This window comes from Abrus precatorius, unplaced genomic scaffold, assembly GCF_003935025.1.
Source record: "Abrus precatorius isolate BTA unplaced genomic scaffold, Abrus_2018 Scaffold9, whole genome shotgun sequence".
Lineage (NCBI taxonomy): Eukaryota > Viridiplantae > Streptophyta > Magnoliopsida > Fabales > Fabaceae > Abrus > Abrus precatorius.
Window position 1 is genome coordinate 8,602,048 of NW_020874439.1, and position 14,138 is coordinate 8,616,185.

Here is a 14,138-nt window from a genome sequence, read left to right on the forward strand (position 1 = left end):
GGTGATTTCACCTGCTTGTTAATTGCAAATGGAATATAATCTCAATTCCTAAGTTCCTTAATTGCTTTATGATCAATTTCACTAGATTAATTAAAGTTCAAGTCCTTGAATCAATGATTCTAATATTCAATTAATTTTCTACATTAATGAAAATTATGTGACTAATGTTATAAAATGAACATAAAATTATAAGAAAAGACAGAAAGAATAACATAGAGAGGAAGAGAGAATTTTAATTTTATTTCATATACCCTCAATATAAATGAGATACTTATTTATAAGCCTAAATCTATACTTGAAGAATCGCATCTCTTTGAATAAGAATTAAACAAGACGGTTACAAAATCGTAAGTTACAAAAAATAAGGAAGAGTTATGAATATGAACATTCACTCATAATAATTCATAACACTTCCCCTTAAATGTCTATTATTTGAGAATATGTTTCATAACATTTAACTACAAAAAATCCAATGGATTAAAAACTAGTAGAAAGAAAAATATATTATTATTTAATATGCTATTATATGTTGCCTCATTAAAAACCTTGCCAAGAAAGCTCCAATGGGAAAAAATCATAGCTAAGGAAAAAAGAGTGCAGAGCGTATTTAATTCTCCACTTCATATGTGGACAATCATTTCTAAGATGACGAAGTCCAATTTTATGAACTAGTTTAAAAGTTTTACTTGGAAGTGACTTTGTGAATATATCTGCTAGATTTTCACATGAATGAACTTGTTGAATATTTATATCATCATTCTTTTGAAGATCATGGGTAAAAAAGAATTTTGGAGAAATATGCTTTGTTCTATCTCCTTTAATGTACCCTTCTTTCAATTGAGTAATACACACTACATTATCTTTACATATAATTGTTGGTGTCATTTTTCTTGAAGATAAACCACAAGTTTCTTGCACATGTTGAATCATAGATCTTAACCAAACACATTCTCAACTTGCCTCATGTAATGCTAAAATTTCTGCATGATTGGATGATGTAGCTGTTATAGTTTGTTCTATCTCATTTAATGTACCCTTCTTTCAATTGAATAATACACGCTACATTATCTTCACATATAATTGTTGGGGTCATTTTTCCTGAAGATAGACCACAAGTTTCTTGCACATGTTGAATCATAGATCTTAACCAAACACATTCTCGACTTTCCTCATGTAATGCTAAAATTTTTGCATGATTGGATGATGTAGCCGTTATAGTTTGTTTCATAGATCGCCATGAAATAGTTGTACCACCACATGTCTACTGTACCTTTAAGGTAATGAAATATATGTTTAACTCCATTCCAATGTCTTCTTATAGGTGAAGAAATATACCTTGCTAATAAGTTAACAACAACTGATATATCAGGTTATGTATGACAAGCAAGATACATTAGTGCTCCAATTGCACTAAGATAAGGTACTTCAGGACCTAGTAGTTCTTCATCCTTTTCCGAGACTTGAAAGGATCTTTGTTTGCATCTACTGACCTTACAACCATTGAAGTACATAAGAGATGTGATTTATCCATACAAAATTATTTTAACACCTTTGAGCTATAAGTTTCTTGATGCATAAAATTCCGTTCTTTACGTAGTCAAGTTATAATCTAAGATAAAAATTTGTCCTTCCAAGATCCTTCATTTCAAATTCTTTCTTTAAGCAATTTACTATTTTTAAAATCTCTTTAGGAGTTCCAATGATATTTAAATCATTAACATAAATAGAAATTATTACAAATTCATTATAAGATTTTTTTTTATAAAAATACATGGATAAATAGGGTCATTTTTATATCCTTCCTTCAATAAATATTCACTAAGGCGATTATACCACATGCTTCTAGATTGTTTCAATCTATAAAGTGATTTATTCAACTTGATTGAATAATTTTCTCTAGAATTTGAATTGTATGCATCTGACAAATTATAATCTTCAGAGAGTTTCATATAAATGTCATTATCAAGTGAGCCATACAAATAGGCTGTAACAACGTCCATTAATCACAAATTGAGTCCTTCATTTACTGCTAAACTGACTAAGTATAAAAAAGATTTGCATTCACTACAGGTGAATATGTTTCTTTAAAATCAATGCCAAGTCTTTGCGAAAAATCTTGGGCCACAAATCGTGCTTTATATCTCACAATTTCACCTTTTTCATTTCGTTTTTGCACAAAAACCCATTTATATCCAACTGGCTTTACATCTTCAAGTGTACGAATTATAGGTCTAAAAACTTGACGTTTTGTAAGCGACTTTAATTCTACCTTAATTGTATCTTTCCATTTTTCCCAATCATTTATTTGTCTACACTCGTTAACTAATTTTGGTTCATGATCCTCTATATCAGTTATCACATCCAATTCTACATTAACTGAAAAAATATCATCAACATTAACTTTATTTCGGTTCCATTGTATTCCATTCATGACATAATTTATTGAGATATCTTTATTTTCATCATTTTCAAGTACCTATGTTTCTTTAGGAATTAAAATATTGATTATCTCTGATGACTCTTCTGGAGTCTTTACATCCTTTTTTTGATTGTCTTGATTCTTAGTTCCTTTTCTTTTTCAAGGATTTTTATCTTTGGAACCAAAAGGTCTACCACGATTCATATGTAATTCAGATTGATTTGCAACATTAGATTGGCCAATTGGAACATTGATTTTGACTAGAGCATTAGCAGCTGGCACATATGATTTAGTCACTATTTTTGGATTCATAAATACATTTGGTAGTTGGTTGGCTAAGCCTTGCAAATGAATTGTCTTTTAAACTTCCAATTCACACTGTTTTGTTCGAGGATCAAGATGAGATAAAGATAATTCATTCTAACTTATCTTCTTTTCCAAATGCTTATTTTCTCTATCATTGGCTCAAGGTATTTTATTATAGATGAAGATTCATAGCCAACATATATTCCCAACCTTCTTTGAGGACCCATCTTAGTGCATTGTGGTGGAGCAATGAGAACATACATTGCACATCCATAAATTCTAAGACGAGAAATATTTGGTTGTTGACCATAAACTAATTGCAAAGGGGAGAACGTATGATAGTTTATTAGCTTGATGCGAATAAGTATTTCAGCATACAAGATTGCATGTCCCTAAGTAGAAATTGGAAGTTTTGATCTCATTAGTAATGGTCTTGCAATTAATTTTAAATGCTTGATTAATGATTCAGCAAGTCCATTTCGAGTATGTACATGTGCTACATAATGCTTAATATCAATCCCAATAAACATACAATAATTGTTAAAAGCTTAAAAAGTAAATTCACCAGCATTATCAAGGCATATTTTCTTAATTGAATAATTAAGAAAATGAGCTCTTAAACGAATTATTTGTGTAAGTAATCTCACAAACATCTGGTTACGAGTTGACAACAAAAAAATATGTGACCATCTAGTTAATGCATTAATTAAAACCATAAAATATCTAAATGGTCCATATGATGAGTATATTGGTCCACAAATATCACCTTAGATACATTCCAAAAATATGATAGATTCATTTCCAATTTTAGCTAGTGATGGTTGACTAATCAATTTTTCCTTAGGAACAAGTAACACATGAGAAATTATTAGATTAAAGAATCTGTTGGCTCTTCAATGAGTGTACATATTAATTTTCAATTATTTTTTGCATCATGATTGATCCAGGATGGACAAATTGTTCATGCCAAATAAAAAAATTATCATGATTTGTAAACTTCTGGTTTACGATAATGTGTGTTTCAATTATATTTATATGTGTGTAATATAAACCAGAGGAAAAAGAAGGTAATTTTTCTAACATAAATTTTTTATTTGAGATAATTTTTGTGATATACATGTATTATTTTCTTCCTTTGGTCAGACCTGTAATTTATTATTGAGTAATTTGTAATGTTTTGTACTTGTTAAATGTTAATTGAAAGATTATTTGGTATTGGAATAGATTTAGATGGAGTTTGAAATTATTAAAAAAAAAAAGATGAAGAGTAAGTTAGTGTGAACAGTAAATCTGACATGAACAGTAAGTTGATGTGAACAGTAAATCTGATGTGAACAGTAAAGTCCGTGTAAACAATACCAAAAATTATTTTTTTTGAACTTTTGCCTATAAATAGGGGGCCTTGCACCGAATTTTCATTTCTTTACACTTCTCAAAGGTTCTAGAGAGACCCAAGGCCATATACCACTATTTTTTCACATACTAAACCCTCCTAAACTTAGATTTCTCACAAGATATGAAATTCTATGTTTGTTCTGAAGGATTTGAAGTAAGTTTCTATAAGTTTGAAGTTAGATTTACTGTTCTTTTCTCTTCTTCTTCTCTTTCTTATATATAGTTGATGATATCTTAGGAGAAACTTCATTGTAAAGCTAAATGTTTGATGGATCTTGCCGTAAAATAAGTAATATTTGATGGATTTGATGTGAATAATTATTCTAAGGTAAGAGGAGCTTACTTTAACTATTAAATAAGTAATAAAGCATGTTGAGTTATGCTATGCTGTGCTGCTGGATCCAGATACCAGAATAGGTCACTCCTGGATCGGCTTAGTTTCTTCTGAAATACTTAGGCTGTGAAACTAATTGGAAACCCTTTTCATGATGTGCATTAGATGGGCTGGGAATGTATGGGGTTGTTGTTGTGAGTAATATTTTGCTCTATATATATGATTTTTCTTTTGTAAGCTTACCTTTGTATTTCTGTCTATATTGTTGTGTGCGTGTGTACTACGATTATCGTATGGTGGTACGTGAGTAGATGTAGCAAGTGTTGCATCTACTTCATAAGTTGAGAGACCAGTGGAGAAGTGTTAGAAGGCTAGAGCCGAGTAATTTTGTAATAAAGTCCTTTTCCTTATATTTTGAGACCTCATATAGAGGAAGTTATGTAGTATAATTTTTGTGTATTTTAATTAGATATTGTTGTAAGGAACTTTGTTTATTTTGAATGAAAAGTGAATTTTATACTTATATTCTCCATTATTTATCTATCTTAAATAAGTAGGTGGTGTAGAAATAATATTCTCAGTTCCTAATAAAAAGAGGGTTGTGACACCTTCATTTATTGTTTCAACATGGTACTCGCCCATACTTATCTGTTTGCTTGTCCTCAACCAAAGTGCTGGTTAAGAGTAACATAATAACTTAAAACATATACCACACAAGGAACCCGAGATGAGGAGATAAAGAGAGCAACAGGAGTAATATCACTGAGCATAAGCAATCAAAAGGATTCCCAATTAGAATCTTATATTTTCATACTTTTCACACAAACATCAAACTGAGGTACTCTACTTTCCTCTCTCACTAAGGGACAAAATAAGATATCACTCAGTTCTCCTAAAGAAAAGTGTACTACTATAGGCTTGACTATAAACTGACTCTCCACTAAATAAATTAAATGCAAGTAAAAATCATGAGGTCTTTTCAGGTTATAATGTGGCCAAGGGGTTATAATAATTGAGGAGAGATAAATAAAAGAAAGGGGATATACAAATGGGTAATAAATTATAAAAATTATAAACATCTCCTAAGTTTACAAAGAAGCTCTTGGAGTAATTTTTATATTTTTTAATATAAACAATATCTTTAATCCTTTCTCCTTTCAATCATATATAACCTTTTTTTCTTTTCTCTCTTTTTTTATTTATTTTTTATTTTTCATACTTTCTTCCTTTCTTTTTGCACATGAGAGATATAGAGGAGAATTTAACAAACAATTAAACAACTCAATTACTCCATTCATAAACTCAAGGTCATCAAAATATTTTATAAATTTAATGCAATGGACCAAGAAAATCAATAAAGCTCAAAGTGGACAACTAGTTGTATCTTAAACATGCTAAGGGCCAAGAATAAAAATCCTATTATGCCTTAATCATATTAAAAACATGCAATTAAAAATATAAGTCTTAAGTCGATTCCAAGTCAAGTTCTAGAGCACAAATCCTAAGGAGATAATCACACAAAACAATGAGGAAAGGGGTACAATTAATTAAATTAAGATAGAAATCACCTTTAAAGCTTAAAACTCACATTTGTGGGTTAAAGTTTAATGTAGAGCATAAAAGTAAGGAACTTAGCTAATTATTAGTTTCCAAATGAAAGTATAATGCCAATAATAATCACTCAACATGCTCTTCTATCTAGAAAAATTGGGTTCTAAGAGGGAAAAAGTTTTAAATTATCATAAAAAAATAGCATAGACACTTTACTCAAGAACATGCAATAACAATTATATAATCAGGAACTACTCCCCCTGTTGTTCGCAATCTAACACTAGCAAGTGTATTAGGATTGCAGCAAGTAATGAGTAAATTTAATATCCAAATATCGTCTCCACAGGGAATTTAGGTTTCAAATACCACTTCATAGAATTATAACCATTTAAGCTTTTTCGAAATTGGAAGGAGAGTAGTAACATGTAATAACAGCAAATCAGAACAATTAAAAGTAAAATAAACTTGCAGAAAACAGAACAATGAACAAACAATAATGTGATAACAGAGAAAGAAACCATAGCTAGGGAATTGCTTCACCAAAACTCCAATGTTTAATCAATAAAGTTCTGAATTAACAAGCATTTGGAAACAAAGACAATCAGTTTCACGTTCTATTATTCAGAGGTTAATTCCTTAACTCAGTGAACCTAACATTCAATTAAAACATTCTAATTCCTTAGATATGATTTAATTCAACATTGCTTTAAGTATAAGAGACCAAAAGATTGCAAGATCAAAGTTCCTTATCCCTAAGAAAACTATAATCTTGGTGATTGGTTCAGATCTGAAGAACAAATTCAATTTCCATTGACAAGAGTTCCTCTGAAATTAGTTAATCAAATTTTCATTCAATTCCTACGTAAAGTGCAGAATCAATCACTCAATCTATTCCAAAGCTTGAAATCCAGATCCAAAATCAATTCAACATATTCGTTTCAGATCTACAATCCCTAGCTATGAACAAATTACACAGCCATGGCAGCAGAGAAAAGAAAAGAAAGAGAAGAAGAAAATCAGAATCGTCATGGAAGCTTGCTCCACTCCAATTCCTCTTCGTGAAGTTCCGAGATTCGAATCCCCACTCCTTTCTCTCACTTCCTCTAACAAGAATCTAACTAAAAAAATTTGAAAATGAACAGAATCCCTTCTTTCTGGTATTTATAGAATTTCCTAGATTTTCACATCATCACTTTTATGAGAAATAGTAGTTACGCAGAGGGTTTATGGTTGCGCGTTAACACTTTTCCTAGTAATAGTGGCCACGCGCAACTTCCTGATATTGAGAGCTCTCTGGAACTATCACTCTTACTGATAAAAGTGACAACGCAGAGCCAAAGTAGTTGCGCGTTATCACTCTTACAAATAAAAGTGACTAAGCGCAACTCGCTAAGTTGAAGACTCTCTGGAACGATCACTTTTGATGACAATAGTGGTTACGCAGAGCTTTCTTGATATTTTGCCTCTCTGGAACTATCACTTTTAATGATAAAAGTGATAACGCCCAGGCTTCACTTCTTCTTTGAGCTCTGAAGTGATCACTTTCAGTGACAATAGTGATCACGCCCAGTCTGCATTTTCTTATTCTTGTGTTTTTGGAGTCCAGACTTACTTCTTTCCTCTTCCTTGTCATCAAACCTCCATGGATATGATCCTTGCTCAAATTATTCCTTCAAAAACAAGATTAAAAACTTAATTCCTAAGCAAAAATTTCACAATTGCTAAAATAACTACAAATTTAAACAAAACTTCAATTCCTTCTCTTTTCTGAGTTTTTCTGCTTTCTTTATATATTTTTCTTATCAAATGTGTTAGAATTATGCTAAAATATCAGTCAAAATATAGATTCATCACTACCCCAAACTTGAATTTTTGCTTGTCCTCAAGCAAATCAAACTAAACCAAGGGTAATTCTTCTAATTTTCAAAAACCAATTCACAAACTGCTATATCAGAATTTTCCAATTTGTAATTCTGTGTTTTCTACATAATTTTCATTTAAGATGTTCTTCCAATTACTTAGCATGGCAATCACAATACATTCCTCAAGTTTTAAGCAATAATTGCTATCTAAGTGAATATATATATCAGCCAAGTTCATGTGAGAAACATTAAAAATCGTGATCACTTCTCAGTGGACAGTGTTTCCCTCATTTCTCAGCAGTGTTTAGGTACTATTTTCTCTCTTTAATCATCAATTCAACTACACTCTACCATATGCTTGCCCAATTTCTCCATCTCCTCTGCTTAGTACAGCCAATCACACATCAAGAGGACTTTTTACAGTTTATAACAGGGCTTAGGTTAAGGTAGATACTGAACAAAATAAGAAACAAGTTGCAATTTCAAAAGATCAGAGGCATTTTGAGTGAATGACTTTAAAACTAGTCTGGTTTAGCATCAATTCACATTAAATCCCTCAATTATGCAGCAAACAAATTGTTTTTGTGCAACAGAATTTTCATTTTCCTTTTTCTTCTCTTGCTTCCATTTACTCTTTTCTTTTCCTTGAATTTCTTTTTCTTTTTCTCTGTAACAGTTTACTGCGAATTTCTTCTTTTAGATCTCCATTTTGCTCTTTTCAACTTAGATTCTGTTTTTGAACTCATGTTTTACTCTTTCCATAGTTTTGCTGCATAATTTTAAATTTTTCTGCAGCACTTTTGTTCTTTCTTTCTGACTTTTTGAACTCATACTTAGATAGCTTGCTATTCCCCACCCCAAACTTAGAACCTTGCTTGTCCTCAAGCAATTAAAATGTGGATGCCACCCCAAACTTAGTTTTAAAACTTATTCTTGATTAAACTCACTATGCCTCTTTTTCTTTGAATGATAAAATTGGTTTTTCAGCAAGGCTTATAGTGAGGTAATTTCAAGAAAAGGGATATTAAGCTCAAAGGGGTGAACTAAGACAAATAATCATAAGGGAAGGCATTTTTGGCTAACTAAGGATATCAATCATGGCCTCTATCATGTGGGTGAAAACTGTAACATGCATATTCAATTAAGAACAGGGGCAAGTTCTAGAGAATGCAGCCAAATATGATTAATCACACAAGAAAAAGAATTAGACAGCTCAAATCTCACTAGGTATTTATAAGTGATCATGTGGATTAATGAAAACACAATGCACTTTTTAGAAATATATGCACCTAGTGGCAAGACTGCCTCATTTTGAAAATACAAGTGTGATTTCATTTTGAGAATGGAAAAAATAACTTAAAAAAAAAATTCACATAGAATTCACAGCCAGCAGTTTATTATTTATTCTAGTATTTTAGTGTTTTTCAAAAGCAATTCAGTGTAATGTGAGGCTAACACATGAATAAGAGGTAGAGAATGAAACCCCCTTTTCTTGGCAGCTTGTGCAAGAGTCACCATCCAATGTGTGTAAGTGTTGTGTGTGTGACATTCTCTACACAAAAACACCAGAATTCCATCAATTTGCAGCAAGAGAAAGGTAATTAGTTAGAAAACTAATATAAATGCAGAACAAGTATGTGAAATTTAACCCAAATTGTACCAATTGGTGATTACAACCCAAAAAGTTTAAAACTACCAGAAATTTACAAACTCCTAATAACAAAAAATAAATTCCTAAACTAGTCTTCTGCTGCATCTTCTTCCTCTGAGTTTTCCTCTTCAGAACCTTCTTCTTCTTCTTCTTCTTCTTCTACTACCTCTTCAAATGGTGGCTGAGGAAAGTGGGTTCTGTATATTGGCATATTCTTGAAAACAGAAGAACGAAGGCACGGGGCATTCTCTGCCAAGTCTGGAGTATGATACATTTCATCTTTGGTCATTCCCAATTTCTGACCAATATTCAGCATAATATATTCCATTAACATAACTCCAGCTTTGAGGCTATTGTGCAGCTCAGTCTGCCTTTCAGCCAATTGATTCTGCCCTTCAGCTAGCTGCTTTAGAGTGTCCTTCATCATCATCGGTTTCTCTTTCTTGAATTGTGAAGGAATTGGGGCTGTAGAAATGGATGGTGCAGCTCTGATTTTCTCTTGGTAATCACCAAACTCTACTCCTGCGTCTTCACAAAGTAATGTAATTACTGAAGGGAAGGCTAATGAATCTCTTTTTGTCTTCAGTATTCCCAAAATGCATTCACTTATTACTGTAGATGTCGGAGACTATGGCAAAAAGCAAAGCAGCCCTCTTCACAGCTAGTGTGGAGCTATGTTTGACAGGCATGAAAGAATTTAAGATAAACATGCTCCATACTTTGGCAAAGGGCAGAAGATTTTTGGTGACAATGTGCTTTGCCTTCTTAGACTGGTTAAGCTCCCATGTGGTGCCTGGTTTCCCAATCCTTTCCAAAATTTGCACAAAATCAATATTTGGACTTTCCTTAAATGTTTTGAAGTCCAGTTGTGAAGCATGTTGTGCAGAATTAATTTCCAGCACCCTGTTGATGTTTGCTGGAGAGAAGTCAATCCTCATGCCTTTGACCATGAAGCTGAACTTAAGGATTCCTTTTCCTTAAACCTCATGGCATTGTCATAGAATTCCTGAGTGATTTCCCTCCAACCTAGGCCAGCTGTTGCACAGAAGAATTCCCAGCCTCTTCTCTAGATTTCCTCCTTGAATTCAGGGTAATTGTTCCCAACTATTTGGAATGCTCTGTCAAGAACAATTTTTCTTCTTAGAATGTTGGCTCTGAAAAAGTTTTCATGAGCCAAACTTCTGAATCTTGGATCATGTGTGACAGGTGGTGAAGATCCTGAGGGTGCAGCTGTTCTTGGTGGGGGTGATGGTGTAGGTGAAGGTGCAGAGGATCGTGTCTGAGGTGGTGGAGAAGGTGAAGGTTCAAATGCAGGTGCAGAGGACCTTGTCTGAGGTGAGGGAGAAGGTGAGGGTACAGAGATCTGAATAGGTGAGGAACTTGAGACACCATCAATTCTGGTCCTCTTTGATGCTGTAGCTTGGAGATTTCGGCTGGATCTTCTTGTTGGAGTTGTGGAAGATGCAGCTTGCTTCTTCTTAGAAGGACCTACAGGTGTGTTGAATGAAGTCCTAACCATTTTGTACTTTTCTGCAAGAAAGGAGTAATTGTCAGTTTAAAATTTTAGAACCATAGAATAATCCTATACTGCAGAAAGTGCAATCAAGCAGTTTGCAGAAATGTAAATTTTCTAATACTTCACATCATGCAATCTGCTAATAATATCATTCACATTCCAATACCAACACCCAATTGCACAACTTAGTCAAAACATGCAAAATTTAACAGTAGAATTTTAGAGTACACACTTTTATAAAATATTAGCGTAACGCAGAAAGATTATTACATGCCTTGACCAAATTTTCAAAACAATTCTGTACTGTCAGTAAAAATTTACAGGTTGTAATTATTTTGCAATCAAGTATGCACTTCAGATATTCTCAATTTAATGTCTAACTCAATTTCAGCACAGTTATGCATTCTAATTTCCAATTCCACAGTTTCAGAAAATTCTGTTGCTATCAGTTCAGATTCTGCAGAGATTTGGTTCATATAGTGCAATGCGATTTCAACCATCCCATCAAACTAACATACATGATAGAGAACAACTATTTAGAGTATTATTCATTCTATTTTGAACCAAATAGCCTCAGAGTGTGAATTTAAGTTTGCTGTCAGAACATGTATTATACAAATGCACAATACAGATGCACAACATTAATCCATTACATTCAGAAAAATTTAGATACTCCTAATGTGGAAATTCAGGATGTGTTCACTATCATAAAGAATTAGGGTAGCGCAGAGCAATATTTTCAAGTTTCAACCAATTTTCAAACATATTTTGCAACCCAATCATTTTCAGCAAAAAGTTATTCTATCAAAGTAATGGAGAATTGATTGTCCTGGTATTTTCCAAACATTCGATTGTATGACATGCAGTGTATGGTTGCAATTAATCTCATTCAATAGTCTTAGTTCAAACATTTTCACTGAATTCTTTTTAGGTCATCCTAATTTCTGCAGAAATTTTATTCAAATATGTACAATGCAGATTCAAATGCTCAATAAATGACAGGGAAGACTTCTTCAGTGTATTGTACCTACAGTGCCTCAGTACCTCATTCCACAATTTTCTAAAAACACAGTTACAGAGGGATGAGAGTAAGTGTACCTTGCAGGAAGATGTAGTATTGAATGAGAAATGCTGGTTGATTCTAGGTCGACGCATACAGAGAGTGAGATTTGTAGAGAAAACTTAGAAAGAGATGAAGTTTTAAGCATGAAAAGTGTGTGTGCATGCTTAGGTTAGGGATTATATATGGTTACGCTGGGCACGTGACAATTTTTTTTTAAACAAAAATGAACGTTGTAAAATTAATTGTTCCCAGCGTAATCACTATTATTCATAAGAGTGAATGTTCCAGAGAGTGGATTTTTCAGAGTGAGGCGCGCGTTATCACTATTGCTGAGCAAAGTGATAACTTTTTTCAATAAAAGTACTAACGTAGAAATATTGAAAGTTTACTTACCTGTGCGTAGTCACTTTTGCCAATAAAAGGGAACGATCCAGAGAGCTAGTTTTCCCATCTGTCTCTACGTGATCACTTTTATCAGAAAAAGTGATTGTTCCAGCATGGATCCTCCAAACTAAACTCTCTGCGTAGCTTCTTTTCTACAAAATAGTGACTCCTCTCATTAATCAAATACCTCTAAAACCTCAATAAATTCAATTTTCATGTTCGAATCTATCAAATACACACTCTAAACATTGAATCTTAATTCAAGTATCCCAATTGTGCCTCAGAAATCAGATTCAGCAGAATATTCACATACATTATGCAGAAACTTCCAGAAATTGATAAAATCTGATTATGCAGAATCTTAAACTCTTAACTACACATTCACCTCATCAATTCTCAATTTAAGCACCCAAATGCACCTCAGAAAATTAGATTCAGCAGTATTTGTGCAGAGTTTTTATAGAATAACAGAAATTTATAGAACATTAATATGCAGAATTCTAAAAATACTATAGAAAGCTTAAACTGGGTTAGAAATGTGAGTTACCTCTCACAAAGCGCTTATTTAATGTCACTAGCTTGACATTAGTTGTTCCTTACTCAAGAGGAACAAATTTCAAGCATGATATGTTTCTTGCAAACTCTTCACCATGATAGATCTTCAATCTTTGGCCATTGACCTTGAATTCCTTCCCTGTTTTCTGATCTTCTATAAGAATTGCTCCAAAGGGAGAAGTCTCCTTAATTAAAAATGGTCCAGACCATCTAGATTTCAGTTTCCCTGGAAACAATTTTAATCTTGAATTGAATAGCAGCACTTGCTGGCCAGGTCTGAAATCTTTTTGCAGAATGAACTTGTCATGGATTCTCTTGGTTCTTTCTTTGTACAACTTTGCATTCTCATAAGCTTGTTGTCTGAATTCCTCGAATTCATGCAGCTGCAGAACTCTCTTCCTTCCAGCACTTGACAGATCAAAGTTAAGCCATTTTGTAGTCCAATATGCTCTATGTTCCAGCTCTAGAGGTAGGTGACAGGCCTTTCCAAATACTAACTGATATGGAGACATGCCAATTGGAGTTTTAAAAGCAGTTTTATATGCCCACAATGAATCATCCAGCCTTTTTGACCAATCCTTCCTTGAGCTGTTCACTACTTTCTCTAGAATTTGCTTGATTTCTCTATTTGAAACCTCCACTTGTCCACTTGTTTGTGGATGGTATGGAGTAGCAACCTTATGATTCACACCATATTTTATTAATACAGCTTCAAGATACTTGTTGCAGAAGTGAGTACCTCCATCACTTATCAGTACTCTAGGTATACCAAATCTTGAAAAAATGTTCTTTCATATAAAAGAAATCACTACCTTTGCATCATTTGATCTGGTGGGAATTGCTTCTACCCATTTAGACACATAATCCACTGCCACTAAAATGTATTCGTGTGAGAATGATGGGGGAAATGGTCCCATGAAATCAATCCCCCATACATCAAATAGTTCCACTTCTAGGATGTTGGTTAATGGTAGCTCATGTCTTCTTGAGATATTTCCAGTTCTTTGACATTTGTCACAGTTTTCCACATACTTCTTGGCATTTTTGAAGAGTGTAGGCCAAAAGAAACCTGCTTGCAAAACTTTTGTAGCAGTCCTTGAAC